Raw genomic sequence first — 17,503 nt, forward strand, 5'->3', positions numbered from 1 at the left:
TACTCACACCAGCGGTATTGCTAATGTTGGTTGTTTTTTGAGGCAATTAGATTTTGGTACCTAGCCTGACCTTTTTAAAGAAATTGGCAATAAAGGTACCTGACACCATGGTTGGTTGGTTGGTTTGTTGCTTGGGTACACTCAGAAAGAAAGAAATATATTACTGTGAGTCCATCTGTAGAAAACCTTTGGTGAGTAAATGGGTTAAGGTTGATGAGGCTGACTATTTGACCAGAATTATTGTATGGATATCAGGGACCAAGTTTTTTAAGACCAAGGAATGAAAAGTTACACTGGGCTAGATTCCATCACTTACATTGATTACATTGATAGCACCTTAGTGTTGAGTAATCCCATTGATTTCCAGGGGACAACTCCGAAAGGAAGGCACTACTCATTGTGAGTAAGGCGTGGAAGAGTCTAGTCCTTAATCAACAGCTGGAATTTATGAAGGATCTTATTTTAATGTGGGATAATAGCAAGAATTCTGAGGACACAGCAGCAACATAAGGGTGACAACACAATATAACAGTAGCACCCCTTACAAACACATCAGCTGTCACTAGAATATTGTTGGGGTTCCCTCCAAGACCTTTTCCACTAGGCTTATCCAGATACCTTTTCCAGTTCTGGGAGAACACTTCATCCAATGCTCTGGGATCCAAAACACACAGTTTGACTACAGATTTCACCACTCAGGTATTATTATTTAGCATGCAGCAAAGCTGTGCTGAGCTGATTAGACTCCAAAATCGGGACTGTCCCTATAAAATCAGGACATCTGGTCACCCTACACCTCACAGAGGTTTAGTGAAGATAGATTAATGTTTGGGAAGCACTCAGATACTATAACAATAAGCACCATAGAAAAGCCCACGAGAAAATTAATAATTCTATCTTCAGAGCAGGGTTTGAAGTGTGCAGTAAATAAGGCAGCATCCACATATTGAGGAATGAGGAGAAAACAAAATATTGAATAGCGGCTCATTAAGTGAGCATTGTCCCTCCTGTACATGGAAAGAGGTCCAATGGAAACAATAGCATGTGATCATGTCATTAAAGACTATATCATAATGCATATGCACAAGCAAGCTTAATTCTTTATTTTCTAACTTTAGAGTGCTTGACTTTGCAACCCTAATGTTCTTTTTACCTGGGGGAGAAGTGGATTTTGGTGTGCTATATATGAATGTTATAGACATTTTTACTCAGAGGAAATGTATTTTGATGGTTCTGAATGTATCAGGACTTTTATAACTCATTCAATAAAAATTAAAACATCTTAATTTTGGCAGGACTGCTATGGTTGGAATGAAGAGCTATCTACCCATCAGTATGAGTGTGACTCCCACTATATTAGGGGAGGGATGTAAGGCCCAAAATTCAGACCCAGAATCATCTCTCTTCTGCAGACTATACTTTTGTTCTCTCTTGTGGTGTTTTCCCTTAGCCTAAAATAAGTAATTTGAGTCTGAAAGTAAACGATTGCTCTTCATTTGTGGCAAAACATAACTTATATATGATGGTTTTGCTTTGACATATGTTATGTTCCACCCTGATCTCCAGTATTTAGCAAACTAGCTGCTCCAGGTTTGCTAGAGTTAGCACCATAAGGAGCTCATGCCATGACTGCCAGCATGGTTCATTGCTTTGATATTCTCAAACCTTTTTTGCTTGATCTATCAGTTCCCTGTCTCTTGTGTTAGCACAAGCTTTGCTTTCCTGTCCTTTTTGTCCTTGTTTCTTAGTTCTTACACTCTTAGCACCTTATCTTTTGTTTCTGGTTTCTCTATTTCTCCTCCAGTATTTTAGCTGCAGTGTTGCCATTAGTAGGTTGCATCATATCTGTGATATAAGTAAGTAGTCTGCTTTGTAGGGTCTGTACTGACGATTTCCTCCCTCTTCCGACATTATAATTCTTCTCTATGGCTGTTCTCAGCATACTTTAGCAGTTTATTTTCTTTTGCATTTTCCCAGCTTTAAGATCCTCCATTACAGAGGTAACTGGAAGATGCAGTTATTAGGTTTTATGTCTTTTTAATCAAAGTTCCACTTTTATAAGCTTGTTGGTAACATTTCTTTTGCAGATATGTGCTGTTGCTTTGCAGATACCTTCCTTTTCATGGCTGCTGCATATGACAGTGGTTAACAATTAATGAATTATATACTGTGTAGTGATGATAGATTAATTTCATACCAGAGGCACTGATGGTATTATATTTACTGACGAACTGTAATTTTGCACGGTCACAGTAATTAACAGTCATCTTTCTCATTTCAGGAGGAGTCAGGAAGTCCTTGTTGTGTTCCATGAGAAGCAATCATAATCTGACAGGTATTTGGAAGGAGTTGACTTCTAACATACACTTCTATCTCGATGTAACGCTGTCCTTGGGAGTCAAAAAATCCTACCGCGTTATAGGTGAAACCGTGTTCTATCGAACTTGCTTTGATCCACCGGAGTGCGCAGCCCCGCCCCCCCGGAGCACTGCTTTACCGCGTTATATCCGAATTCGTGTTCTATCAGGTCACGTTATAGCGAGGTAGCGGTGTACCAGTTATGTTCTACAACCCTTTTTTGTTTTAAATGAGAATAAGACCTCAAACTTTGTGGGATAGTTCCCCACCTTCAATATATGTGGTATATATTTCAAAACCTACTGTCAGAGTGCTTCTTGAGCCTTCCATTATACTGTCCCATTGCTCAGGAATCAGCTTGTAGTATAGTGCTATGGAGTTCAAACAGATGAAAATCATTGTATAAATATAAAATATTGATGGTTTTTTTCACTGCTTCTCAAATAAGTGACAATTAGGAATCTTGGAGTTTGATTAAAAGATAAATTAACACAAACATTTTACCAGTATCAAACGATGAGATTTCCTATTCTAAAATAAAGTCTAGCGACGCAACACATCTTATGCATACATTACTTAGAAATAGTAATTTGCAACACTTTGCTGTAATTAGCATTTTTTCTGATGGAGTTACTAGGCCAAATTTTCTGCAGGTGTAAATCCCTCCAGTTACTTCATTTATATTCTACTTATTTATATCACCAGAGCATTTGCCCCATGATGCATAGGCAGATTAGTTCCCCCAAATAATATATAGTATTTAGCTGAAACTGTGTAGTTAGCAGGGCTAGTCAAATTTTAAGAAATTAGTTTGTAAATATTTTCACAAATAAAAGCTTTAAGTTTGGTTTATATTATTTTTGGTGACACAGAATTGTGTGAATACATGAAATGCAAGGTGCGCATGAATCTTTAAAGGTTCATTATGTGTGACTATGCGAACAACTAGTCACAAGGGGGAGAGGGATAGCTCAGTGGTTTGAGCATTGACCTGCTAAACCTAGGGTTGTGAGTTCAATTGTTGAAGGGGCCATTTAGGGGTCTGGGGCAAAAAAATATCTGTCAGGGATAGTACTTGGTCCTGCTAGTGAAGGCAGGGGATTGGACTCCATGACCTTTCAAGGTCCCTTCCAGTTCTAGGAGATAGGTATATCTCCATACAAGGTGTTAGTGAATCCCAAAATTGTTTGTGAATCTTAAAACTATTTTTAGCACAAACTGATATGCACCCAAAAATTCATGCTAAAAGTCCATTATTTGGTATTCCTCATTCTCTACGTTAAAAAGTTTCAGTAATCTAATCAGAAAGTAGTTACAATACCATATGACTTAATTGACCAATCACACACTATGAATAATGAATAGCAAATCCTCAAAGTGAACAGGGTGCAATAAGCTAGGCTGAAAATTGTTTGTCCAAATGATGAATGTCTTTGCAGAAATCAGGGTTGGTTTGCCAAGAAGAAAGGACTAAATTCACAACAAAGATTACAACAAATAATTGACTAGCTATGCAAAATCATGTGCCATCTCTGTTCTTGTTTATCCTACCACTTCACTTTCTCCATTGTGGAAAGAATTCATTAGATTAGGGATTCTCAACCTTTTTCTTTCTGAGGCCCCCCCAACATGCTATAAAATCTCCACGGCCCACCTGTGCCACAGTAACTGGTTTTCTGCATATAAAAGCCAGGGCTGGGCTTGGGGAATATCTAGCAGGGCAATTGCCTGGGGCCCCACGCCACAGGGGCTCTGCAAAACTACATTGCTCAGGCTTTGGCTTCAGCCTCGGGTGGTGGGGCTCAGGGCCCCTGGCTTCAGCCCCATGTGATGGGGCTTCGGCTTTCTGCCTTGGGCCCAAATGAGTCTAATGCTGGCCCTGCTTGGTGGACCTCCTGAAACCTGCTCGCAGCCCCCTAGGGGGCCCCAGACTCCTGGTTGAGAACCACTGCATTAGTTCTCTGCTCTTGATGTTAATGTTAAATGATTACTGCATGCTCTGCTGAATGGTTGTTTGAGTATATTAGACCTTTACACTCCTTTCTGGCTAATTTAACCAGCAAATTCATTGAAAAGTAAACAATGTTGCCAAATGTACATTGTTGTAATACGTTTCTCAAGTCTTTACCACCATGTCTCTTCTCCACATTTATAAGCACGTAAAGAGCTTTCAGTAGGAGACAATCTTTACTAGAACATGCAGCTTAATATGACCTTTATAAAAGCATAAGAGAGAGTTTTATACATTAATCAGTGCTTTGCTATTATTACTTGAAAAATTAATCTGTCAGATGAATGCATTCTAATCAGCCAGAGATATCAAGTGCTCGTTTTTGCCTAGATGTCTTTGTCCCTAACGAAAGCACAGATAATATTTTGGACAGTGCTCAAAAAAGAAATCCCCACTTATCACATAATTGCTCTAAAACAATTATAAATCTGCACTTTTTCTTTTGATTTAAAGACACTTTGCACTCTTGCTTGCTTACTTTCCACAGCAGCTTTAATGTCCTCCATAGACAGCCTGCTCCTGGTCTCATTTGTTAAGACCTGTTTAATTAGGAAGCCATATGGAGTAGAGCGGTGCAAATAACTGATTTTTGGTTTTTCTTGGTTTGGTAGCCAACCTAGGGGGGAAATTTTGTTTTGAGTCAATCTGAAAGTACTTTTTTCAAAATTTTCAGTGAACCAAAAAAATTAATTTAATTTTTAGGTCAAATGAAATGTTTTGTGTGGCCTGAAGCAAAATGTTTAGTTTTGTTTTGAGGTTTATCAGTTTAAAGACTAAAATTCATAATGAAAATACATTTCTAGTTCAAAATGAAATGTTTTGATTTTTTTAAAGTGTCGAAACGGAACAATTTTTTTTTTCAAAATTTTTTGACCAAAATAATGTTGCAAATTTCTCATGAGTTTATTAAATGTTTTTGGTCAACCCAAATGTGTATTTTCTGCAAAAAAAATCTGAAAAATTTTACCCCGCACTAAGTTGGAGTGCATAACCGCCTTATTAGACCTAGTAGTTTATGAACTATGCTACATATTATATGCCAATTAATGGGGCGCTATTTATCTGCTCACATACATACTATGTAGGCACTAGTCGCAGTTCAATGGTTAAGGTGGAATTTTGTACTTAAACTAGGGAGTCAACCTCTTTCAGATATAAGAAAATTATAGCATATTCTTCCCAGAATTACAGCACTTAATCTCTGAGCATAGAACACATTTTCAGAGAATTTGCAATTCAATCTGTAAAATGACAAGTTTCAGAGTAACAGCCGTGTTAGTCTGTATCCGCAAAAAGAAGAACAGGAGTACTTGTGGCACCTTAGAGACTAACAAATTTATTAGAGCATAAGCTTTCGTGGACTACAGCCCACTTCTTCGGATGCATATAGAATGGAACATATAATGAGGAGATATATATACACACATACAGAGAGCATAAACAGGTGGGAGTTGTCTTACCAACTCTGAGAGGCCAATTAATTAAGAGAAAAAAAACTTTTGAAGTGATAATCAAGCTAGCCGAGTACAGACAGTGTGATAAGAAGTGTGAGAGTACTTACAAGGGGAGATAGAGTCAACGTTTGTAATGGCTCAGCCATTCCCAGTCCTTATTTAAACCGGAGTTTAAGTCCTACTTTCGACGTCTCCGACTCAAAGAATATTTCCAACATACCTCTGAACAGCATACTAACCCACAGAATCCTCCCTACCAGCACTACAAAAAAAAGGATTCTGCATGGACTCCTCCGGACGGTCGAAACAACAGACTGGATTTCTACATAGATTGCTTCCGTCGACGTGCAAAGGCTGAAATTGTGGAAAAGCAACATCACTTGCCACATAACCTCAGCCATGCTGAACACAACGCCATCTACAGCCTCAGAAACAACCCTGACATCATAATCAAAAAGGCTGACAAAGGAGGTGCTGTCGTCATCATGAATAAATTGGAATATGACCAGGAGGCTGCTAGACAGCTCTCTAACACCACATTCTACAGGCCATTATCCTCTGATCCCACTGAGGATTACCTAAAGAAACTACACCATCTGCTAAAAAAACTCCCTGACAAAGCACAGGAACAAATCCGTACAGACACATGCCTAGAACCCCGACCAGGGGTATTCTATTTGCTACCCAAGATCCATAAACCTGGATATCCTGGACGCCCCATCATCTCAGGCATTGGCACCCTAACATCAGGCTTGTCTGGTTATGTAGACTCTCTCCTAAGACCCTACGCTACCAGCACTCCCAGCTATCTTCGAGACACCACTGACTTCCTGAGGAAACTACAATCCATCGGTGATCTTCCAGAAAACACCATCCTGGCCACTATGGACGTAGAAGCCCTCTACACCAATATTCCACACAAAGATGGACTACAAGCTATCAGGAACAGTATCCCTGATAATGTCACAGCTAACCTGGTGGCTGAACTTTGTGATTTTGTCCTCACCCACAACTATTTCACATTTGGGGACAATATATACCTTCAAGTCAGCGGCACTGCTATGGGTACCCGCATGGCCCCACAATATGCCAACATTTTTATGGCCGACTTAGAACAACGCTTCCTTAGCTCTCGTCCCCTAACGCCCCTACTCTACTTGCGCTACATTGATGACATCTTCATCATCTGGACCCATGGAAAAGAAGCCCTTGAGGAATTTCACCATGATTTCAATAATTTCCATCCCACCATCAACCTCAGCCTAGATCAATCCACACAAGCGGTCCATTTCCTGGACACTACTGTGCTAATAAGCGATGGTCACATCAATACCACCCTATACCGGAAACCTACTGACCGCTACACTTACCTACATGCCTCCAGCTTCCATCCAGGACACACCACACGATCCATTGTCTACAGCCAAGCTCTAAGATATAACCGCATTTGCTCCAATCCCTCGGATAGAGACAAGCACCTACAAGATCTCTATCAAGCATTCTTAAAACTACAATACCCACCTGCTGAAGTGAAAAAACAGATTGACAGAGCCAGACGAGTACCCAGAAGTCACCTCCTACAAGACAGGCCCAACAAAGAAAATAACAGAACACCACTAGCTGTCACCTTCAGCCCCCAACTAAAACCTCTCCAGCGCATCATCAGAGATCTACAACCTATCCTGAAAGATGATCCTTTACTCTCACAGATCTTGGGAGACAGACCTGTCCTCGCTTACAGACAACCCCCCAACCTAAAGCAAATACTCACCAGCAACCACACATCACTGAACAAAACCACTAACCCAGGAACCTATCCTTGTAACAAACCCCGATGCCAACTCTGTCCACATATCTATTCAAGTGACATCATCATAGGACCTAATCACATCAGCCATACCATCAGGGGCTCGTTCACCTGCACATCTACCAATGTGATATATGCCATCATGTGCCAGCAATGCCCCTCTGCCATGTACATTGGCCAAACCGGACAGTCTCTACGCAAAAGAATTAATGGACACAAATCTGACATCAGGAATCAAAATACTCAAAAACCAGTGGGAGAACACTTTAACCTGTCTGGTCATTCAGTGACAGACCTGCGGGTGGCTATATTACAACAGAAAATCTTCAAAAACAGACTCCAAAGAGAGACTGCAGAGCTAGAATTGATATGCAAACTAGACACAATCAACTCCGGTTTAAATAAGGACTGGGAATGGCTGAGCCATTACAAACGTTGACTCTATCTCCCCTTGTAAGTACTCTCACACTTCTTATCACACTGTCTGTACTCGGCTAGCTTGATTATCACTTCAAAAGTTTTTTTTCTCTTAATTAATTGGCCTCTCAGAGTTGGTAAGACAACTCCCACCTGTTTATGCTCTCTGTATGTGTGTATATATATCTCCTCATTATATGTTCCATTCTATATGCATCCGAAGAAGTGGGCTGTAGTCCACGAAAGCTTATGCTCTAATAAATTTGTTAGTCTCTAAGGTGCCACAAGTACTCCTGTTCTTCTTCAATCTGTAAAGTATTTTAGGAGTTTAAATTCATTTTAAAACGGGTCCTTTAGGAAATTCCACACCCTGTGTCAGACTTTTTTTCTTTTGGTTCTGAATAGCAGAATAACACAGATGCTTCACACCTCCCAAACAATGTAAACTCATTAAAATCTCATTGGAAGACTACAGTTGAAGAGTGTGTTTTAAGATTAATTGTAATGTTTCCATGTTATTCTTCATAACTGAGAGTTTCGCCTTCAGCAGAGGCTGACAAAGAATGTGATGCTCCAGAGACTTCCATGAAGAGCTGTTGTCTCCCATTGCTCTTGTGGGGGCTGAAGGAACAGGTTGCTCTCAGATGGCCCTTTTGAGAAGAACATCTCTTGTGATAAATGAACTGAGCAAGTGATTGGTTAGCAGAAGTCAGATTCTGTTCTTTTTCTTCTGCTGCGGAGGGTGATAATTGGCCAGCAGGGGAAGATTTAATGGCCGTTTGGAGGAGTGGGTCTCAGAGACAGAGTATTTGGGGCCCTGAGAAGCCACATTTGAAAGCAGTTAGAGAGTCGTACCGAGGCCCTTAGCGGCTGAAGTGTCTGGAAGCTTCCAGCATGACTTTGTTCACCCTTTAATTAAGTTTCTCTACCAGGTGACTATTTTTTCTGGTTACTTTTGTCACTACAGACACCTTTACAAATCACAACACTGAGAGATTATGCTGGAGATTGTAAAGACAAGGTTAGGAGGATACTATGCCCTTTTGTGATTGGGAAACAGTTCACCAACTTGGGGCTAAATCATGACACAAATTGGAATATATTTGAGGCATTAAGTTGTAGCTCTCTCTGGACTCAAGCTCAGTGCATCACACCTTAGGGTTAGAATTTTTATAAAATCTAGTTTAAAAATAGCTCATATGTCTGCTAAATGTGATTTGGAGGCATTGGAAAAGTGACACACAACCTTCCGTGGCAGAATGGATAATTCTGATGTCCAGCGCAGTGTGTGAACAAAGAATATGTTGAACACAAAGGAAGCCTTATAAAGTGAATTTAGTTAATTTACTATTTTCAGTAATTTTGTATTATACCACCAGGGGTTCGACTCTAGGGGGTAGAGTTTTAAGCTCAGAGTGAAAGTTACTTCGGCCATTTGTCTCAGATCTAGAGTCTCTAGGAACACATGAAGATCAAGGAAAGTAACAGACATTCACAATGTCTTGTCTGCCCTATCAATTTTATTAAAGTTCCCATCAAGGTTATCATTATCCAAGCATATATAAATCCTAAAAATATCCATGCACAAGTTATAGCTATAGTCATTCTCACATCCTCCTAGATAGTCTTACGGTCTAATGGGTCCTCCACAGATTGATCATCAATAGATAGGTGGTTCCTGCTGGAATATTCCCAAAGATAACTGATTTTTCCCATTCCAGGCATCCTCTTTTATAATGTGATTGTGACTATACCTAATACCCTAATGCATCGTGTACCCTACGGTTAGGGCACATGTTAGAAAAATGTGACTACTGGGTATCTTGTAATCAAAAATTAATCTGGTGGTTAATTTTTCGCAATGCCACCCATTGGTGCATCCTTTCCCATAATCTTGTGGCATGGGGTTATTCTTTGGTCACTTACTTATGTCAAGCATTTCTTAAGCCTAAGGCCTCGTATGGCTAAGCTAAAATCTGACAGGCGTCAGCCTGTAAGCCTTGCGTTTCAGCCCTACTTACTTAGATACCTAATATATACTTATCACTTCTGACTACCAATCAATCCTATCCTTCTATAATCCTACAATTTAATTCTATTCAACATACAATGATTATATATGACATGACATGTTAGTTAATCATAACATCACACAATAAATGAATGATAAAATTAAGTAATTGGCTACACAAAGCAGAAGAGAAACTTTCTGTGACATTTGAATGCCCTTTATGACATACAGACATAGAACTCCCCCTTGGGAATCTCAAATGGGGTAATAATAAAAGTACATTCTCTGCTTGGCTAATTATGTATTCTCTCTTAGAAAAGGTAGTGGTTGGGGTGGAGGCAGAAAACAGTCAGCTTAAGGAAGTGAAGTTGCTTTGCATTTGAGGGGTTAATTTGTAATTTTGAGGGCTGTTCTTAAGTTTGAAATTATACTTTATAAACTACTCTGTACACTTAATATATTTAAGCATGTGAAAAACTGACTGTATTGTATAAAAAACAAAAGGACATAAAGAAACCTTTCAACAAATGTGTCTCTGGCTACATCCTTTTAAAACAACAGCCACTTATAGCATATTCAGTATTCAAAGTATGCATCCGAAGAAGTGGGCTGTAGTCCACCAAAGCTTATGCTCTAATAAATTTGTTAGTCTCTAAGGTGCCACAAGTACTCCTTTCTTCTTTTTTCAGTATTCAAAGGGATTTTATGGAGTTGTGATACCCATTAAAAGACTGAAATATCAATTGTTGGTTTCAGAGTAGCAGCCGTGTTAGTCTGTATCCGCAAAAAGAACAGGAGTACTTGTGACACCTTAGAGACTAACAAATTTATTAGAGCATAAGCTTTCGTGGGAAATGGCTGAGCCATTACAAACATTGAATCTATCTCCCCTTGTAAGTATTCTCACACTTCTTATCAAACTGTCTGTACTGGGCTATCTTGATTATCACTTCAGAAGTTTTTTTTCTCTTACTTAATTGGCCTCTCAGAGTTGGTAAGACAACTCCCACCTGTTCATGCTCTCTGTATGTGTGTATATATATCTCCTCAATATTTATTCCACTTTATATGCATCCGAAGAAGTGGGCTGTAGTCTACGAAAGCTTATGCTCTAATAAATTTGTTAGTCTCCAAGGTGCCACAAGTACTCCTGTTCTTTTTTGAAATATCAATGATATAATAGATAAGTGGTAATACATTTCCACTTACATTAACCAGTGTACATATTATACTGATCCATATGTATCGTTTTCTTTAATCTGCTTTAGTTAAGATGATATGAACTTATTTACTAGGAGTTTCTAATATAAATGTAAACCATTTAATGTAATTCTTTCAGGGTGAAATCTTGGCTCCATTGTAGTCAATGGCAAAACTCTTATTGACTTCAACGGGGCAAGGATTTTACCCCCAGAATGTATGAACATACGTACACACACACTCCCTCTCTCTCTTTCCAACTCCTCCCCCCCGATAATACTATTCATTTACTTAACCAGCATTGTGTAAGTCATCACATAGTGTAACAGGAAATGGGAAATAGGAGCCAACTTAATGTTTCTTGGTCATACCTAGCGTGGCTAAACTGCTTGAAGCTTTGTTTTCTCATAAAATTCTATTGACAGCAACTATCCCATACTTGGGCCTATATCTTCAATGGGAATTGTGCCTGGCAAAGAAATGAAGGGTCATATCTGTGCTCTGTGTTAAATCAGGTGAAGTATTGACTGGGAAGCCTGTTCTTTGTTGGTCAGTCAGAACAAGGCACCAGTTGTCAGAAGCCGGCCTAAAATGACCCAGCTTATGCATGTGATGAAATTTTAATTGTATAAAGTGCAATGCATGCACTAGGGACTAGTAACAAGAATTTCTGCTATAAGCTGAAACAACAAGGAGTCTGGTGGCACCTTAAAGACTAACAGATTTATTTGGGCATAAGCTTTCGTGAGTAAAAACCTCACTTCATCCGAAGAAGTGAGGTTTTTACTCACGAAAGCTTATGCCCAAATAAATCTGTTAGTCTTTAAGGTGCCACCAGACTCCTTGTTGTTTTTGTAGATACAGACTAACACGGCTACCCCCTGATACTTGCTATAAGCTGGTAACTCATCAGTAGCAAATATCAGAGGAAAACAACCGGAGTAAATAGGTCGATCACAGGATGACTATGAACCACCAGCATATTGCTGCCATAAAAAGATAAAGGTGATCCTAGGATGTATCAGATGAGGCATTGCCAGTAGAAATATGGAAGTATTAATGCCATTGTAGAAGCCACTGGTAGGACCTCATCTGCGATATTGTGTAGAGTTCTAGTCCTCGTTTTCAAGAAAGATTAACTCAGACTGGAACAGATGCAAGAAGAGCTACTAAGATGATCAAGGGAACAGAGAGCCTATTTACGAGCAGCGTCCGCGTTTGTCCCATGGTGGTCCCCTACAAACTCAATTTTGCCAATGTTGCCTCCCATCATGCTGGGTGGGGTTTGCGTCATCATGTCATCACGCTGAGCGGATGCATTTCACTTTGGTTTTCATTTTGTCACCAGGGACAAGAACCTGAGATACTATGTCCGGTGGCCCCATCGTTGCTTTGTGGCTCCCTGCAATTGCATGGGTTGCAGCTGCCTAATACCGCTGCTGCTTATGGGAGAAGACTGAAAGAGGTTGGCTTGGTTAGCCTAGAAAAACAAAGGGTGAGAAGGAATCTGATTGCTCTCTATAAATAGATGATGGAGGGGGAACTGTGTAAACACTGGGGAGGGAGAAGAGCTGTTTAAACCAAAGAACAAAGTTGGCAGAAGAATGACTGCACATAATTGTCAAATAATTCTGCCACTTCTTCTTAAGCTGTTGTAGTCTAATGACTAACTCCCCATCTGTTTACATATTTTAGCTTTTTTCATGGCTGGCCAATGAATTTTCCTCCTCTTTTTACTCCTAGACACCTCATGGTCCAACATTTACAGGTATGTGGATGAGAGCTCTGCAGAGGGCATCCTGATTCAGTCCCACTAGCAGCTCATCACTTCTGCACTAGTCCAGCTGCCTGGGCTCAATATTGTTCTTTCATGTAGTGTACATGCTGTTGTTTATAGCCCATTCTTACTTCAAACACTTGTAAACCACATTCACTTATGCAGATTTTGCTTTAATACATGTTGATTTTGTCACATACACACATTTTTCTTTGTGGATCATAATCTCGTCCCAGCAATCTATTATCAGCATGACCTAGCTTACCAGACCCTTTATTCTCCTCTCCTGGGGCTTATTGAGAGTTTTCATTCAGTTCTCCTTGCCGTTTGATAGGACTGCCAGTTTTGCTGGATGCTCATCAGAGTAATGTTAATCCTATGTGGCTGTGCCAGTCTTCTTTGGCACCAGTTCTCTTTTGAGAAGCCACCAGAGTACTCCTGGCTGTCAGCTGGTATTTCACCAAGCAGATGAGCAGTGTACAATCTCTTAAAAACGCAAATGTACTATAGAATTTAGGGCCAAAGTCAATGGGAAATTTGCCATCAGTGGGAGTAGGAGTGGAAGTGTAGCTAAGACACATTCCTGAATTCCAGAACAATTTTCAAGATAAATAATTTTGGAAATCCAGATTTACTCTGCCTCTTCCCTTTTGCTCCATCTGTGTATTCTTGTCAAACCTTTCATCCAAAGAAACATCAGAGTGTAGGTAGCTTCTCAAACACAATTTTGCTTTTGTGGTTTATGAAGATCTTGTAATAGGTTGTATTTTGGCATTTTTTTTTTCATTGTATCTTGAACTGAATATGTAAAGAGTTCTTTAAAAAAAATCGGTGGTCACATGCAGCTCCCAAGTTGATTTCAAGAACACTTCTGCACATTAGACTCATTTTAAACTACCAGTATCGGCCCCAGGTACTCCATGGCAAAATGGGACCAAATTCCACAGCAAGCACTTCTAATTCTGTGGCATATTCCATGGCAATGTTAGTTTACTCTAATGCCACATTTGAATCCAGACCAGAGAGCCACAAAGACAATCTTACTATCCTTGGTGTGGATACTTGGTAAGAACATCCTTTCTTATTTATTTTGATATTGTGTTTTAAGCTGGCCACTGATTTCAGTGCTGCACCACCCATCAAAGCCTGAGCCTAAACTCACTCTTTGCCCAGACAGGTGCTGGCAGGGAGCACAGGGTGGTTTGTACTGGCTGTAAACGTTGGAATGGTTAGTGTTTATGTATTATTGTTTTTGTCTTTTATTATCCAAATTCCTTCTTGCACTGTCCCTTATCCAGAGTTCCCCATAACTAAGAAAGCCTTAGTTACTGTTTAATTACTCTTGGAATTGTGATAGCTGTTTTATTCTTGTGTGCTCTGACTGGCACTCTGCATGAGATTGGGTGTTGAATATTTTCCCAAGGGGGACAGGCCCTCTGTGTTCTCTGCACTAGGAGGTGTTTCCTTGGGTGGAGGTACCAGGTGCCCCTATAGGTGAATCCAAGACCCACACCCCTGAGGAGGGAAGGGAGAAGGCTGCAGCCACATCTCAGAGTGGTTACAAAAGTGACAAGGCCAAAAGTAGGATTCTGATTGGATGATGAAGGATTCAACTTCTGGTCCCAACCCTCAAGGATTATAACAACTTATTAGTGTTGCATATTTTTACCAAAACTTGGGATGCTGCTAAATGTTGAAGTAGTGTTTTACTCATTACCACTCCAATTTTACCATGCTGCTGTTAATTAAATAGCGAAATGCAATCATAGTCATTCCTCCTGACACCTGTTTTGCTAAAGCCGAAATGAAAGTTAATACCAGGAGAGTGGTAGCATTAGTGGTGGTTTTAACTCTAATTAAAGCTCTAGCGCCACAAACAGGGATGAAAGAGGGTAAAATGAGTCTGCACAATAAAAACAAACAGAGAGGAACACAATGTCACAGCTTTTGGGGGCACACAGCTCAGCTTGTAAAGGCAGCATAAAGTGCATTCTTGTACTCCCCCAAACCAAGGACTGCTGTGTTCAGAGCTGGTCCCCTGCTGTAAATCAGAGCAACCCCTAGGGCTACTCTAACTTACTTACACTTGTGCCCCAAGCAGCCAAAACTACAACTGGGGAGGAGGGCAATATAGGGGTTCCCCAGCTGTGCCCCTTTTCCTCTAACCACGTTCCCTATAATAGCAGTAGGAAGGTGGAGGGTAGGAGTCCACACTGGCTTTATACCACTGGAGGGTCTCCTTGCAAACTGGGGTGATCCTCTTGGAGTCATATATGCCAACTCAGTGGCCCCAATTGGCTGGTGCTGTGGCACAAAGGGCTATACCGTATCCAACTATCTGGCCCAATATATTTTCAAACTTTTGAAGTTTTTATTATAATAATTACATTATACTGTTACTAAAAATAATATTTAGTCCCTTTCATCCCCAAAGCCACAAAGGTGGCTAAACATTATCCCCGCTGTTTTACAGGGAAACAAACTGAGGCAGAGATACGTGAAGTGTACAGGCGAGTCTCATCTTACGCGCATTTATGCACGAATTCAGCTTTGTGCGGTCGGCAAAACCAAACAAAAAAAAGAGAGAAAAATAACAATTTAAATGCTGTACCTGTAGTGCAGGCGATTCCGCCCGCCATTATACTCGATGTAATTTTGACTATACGCGATTTTCGCTTTACGCGCTGACAGTGGAACGTAACCCCAGCGTAAGATGAGACTCGCCTGTATAATAAGGCCAGGTTTTCAAAAGAGCTCAGCTCTTCCAGTGCTGAGCAAATCTGAAACCTTAACCTTTACATTTAGGTTCCCAAAGGAGAGCTGAGCTCATCTGAGGATAAGATTTCAGTTGTGGGTGCTGCACACTTGAAAATCAATAATGAAGAGCCCGTAATGATCCAAGTCAACATCCCCTACTTGCCGCTACGCTGTATTTGCAACCACTTCTCAAGCCCATGGGAGATGCACCTGCACAGCAGCCACAGAATTGAGGGTTATCTAATTGCAATCAAGGTAACAGCTTGTTTCACAGCATAAATAAGGCTTGTATCATTGAATTGTCTGCACATCATGGTTCAGAGCTTGTAATATCATACACATGGGCATGTCCTTGGTTAGAAATGGGAATCGTGGCCTTCAGCTACGTTAGCAGAGGGAACATCCTGCATATCTTTGTGTATGAGTCATTGCTTTCTCCTGCAGGTTCACTGAAAGATGCATAGTAAAGGAGCAGATATTGAATGAGGGCAACTTCTACTAGAAACTATGTGGTAAATGGGTGGGCTACTAGTCAAGGACTACTTCTGCACAAAGATATATGGAATATTAGGTAGATATCATGACCCCAAATCTGTCTTAGTGACATTTTATTTATGAGGCAGGGCTAATTCCAAGTGGGCTTAGAATGTACAAGATACTTAAACAATATGGCCCTGATTCTCTATGCCTGTGCAGGAATGCAGCAAGAGAAGGCAAAGATGGCTCTAAGTCCTTTATTATTGAGACAGTCAGGGGCCTGTTGGGTCCCTATGAAGTCAGACACTGCAAGGTTGGTCTGACATGCTTAGGATGCCCAGGACTCCCTAGGGTATGTCTACATTGCTGCTGGAAGCCTGTTTCCCAGCACTGGTTAACAGACTTGTGTTTGCAGGACTGATGCTAGAGCACAAAACAAGAAAGCAGTGTGGATGTTCTGGCTCAGACTCTGGAGCCAGGGGGGTCAGGTGGGCTTGAGACCCCAAGCTCCAGCCCGAGATGGAATGTCCACATTGGTATGTTTAGAGCACTAGCCAGAGCCCAACTAACCCAAGTCAGCTAACCAGTGCTGAGAGACATGCTCCCAGCAGCAAGCCATATTGTCTCCCTTCCCCCATGTGCTCTGGTATGCTCCTTAGGCTGGAGGGAGCAGGTATAGAGCCATCACACCCTTTGCTGGCCAGAGAATCTCCTTACAATGAAGGCACTTTAAAGGGCGCTTTATGTGTCATATGAGCAGTGTAACGGGGCCTTCGGGAAATGGCAAAGTGGGCCCAAAGAAACACTTGGGGGATCTGCAGCTCCTGCTCTTTTCCACACCTGGAGTGTTTTGTGGCCTGTCTGTTTGGAAGATGTTCAGATTTTTATTTCCCTCCTCTTCTTCCTGCTACATCTCTACCCCGATAGAACACTATCTTCGGGAGCCAAAAAATCGTACCGCGTTATAGGTGAAACTGCGCTATATCGAACTTGCTTTGATCTGCTGGAGCACGCAGCCCCGCCCCCCTGGAGCGCTGCTTTACGGTGTTATATCCGAATTCGTGTTATATCAGGTCCTGTTAAATCGGGTTAGAGGTGTATTTATGAACTGTAAGCAGTCTGTGGAGCTGAAAACACTTCCATGCAGTTTGTATTGCTGGGTAGCTGGGACTGATTAACCTTTGTACGGAGGTCAAGGTTTTCTGGATACAACACATGCACTCTTAATGGGCAT

At 40.8% G+C, this 17,503-nt stretch overlaps 1 long non-coding RNA gene across 5 annotated transcripts in view; it reads left to right on the forward strand.

The window, feature by feature from the left end:
• Positions 1-17,503, forward strand: part of LOC117881027 — a 261,286-nt gene that overhangs the window by 15,923 nt on the left and 227,860 nt on the right. For 4 of the 5 annotated variants that reach the window (XR_004646666.1, XR_004646665.1, XR_004646669.1 and 1 more), the window contains 5 exons: positions 2,282-2,335; positions 12,607-12,753; positions 13,002-13,026; positions 14,209-14,263; positions 15,841-16,047. This is a non-coding gene — a long non-coding RNA (uncharacterized LOC117881027). The remainder of the gene's footprint in view (positions 1-2,281; positions 2,336-12,606; positions 12,754-13,001; positions 13,027-14,208; positions 14,264-15,840; positions 16,048-17,503) is intronic. The other variant, XR_004646668.1, reaches the window with a different exon arrangement.

This window comes from Trachemys scripta, chromosome 7, assembly GCF_013100865.1.
Source record: "Trachemys scripta elegans isolate TJP31775 chromosome 7, CAS_Tse_1.0, whole genome shotgun sequence".
NCBI lineage: Eukaryota > Metazoa > Chordata > Testudines > Emydidae > Trachemys > Trachemys scripta.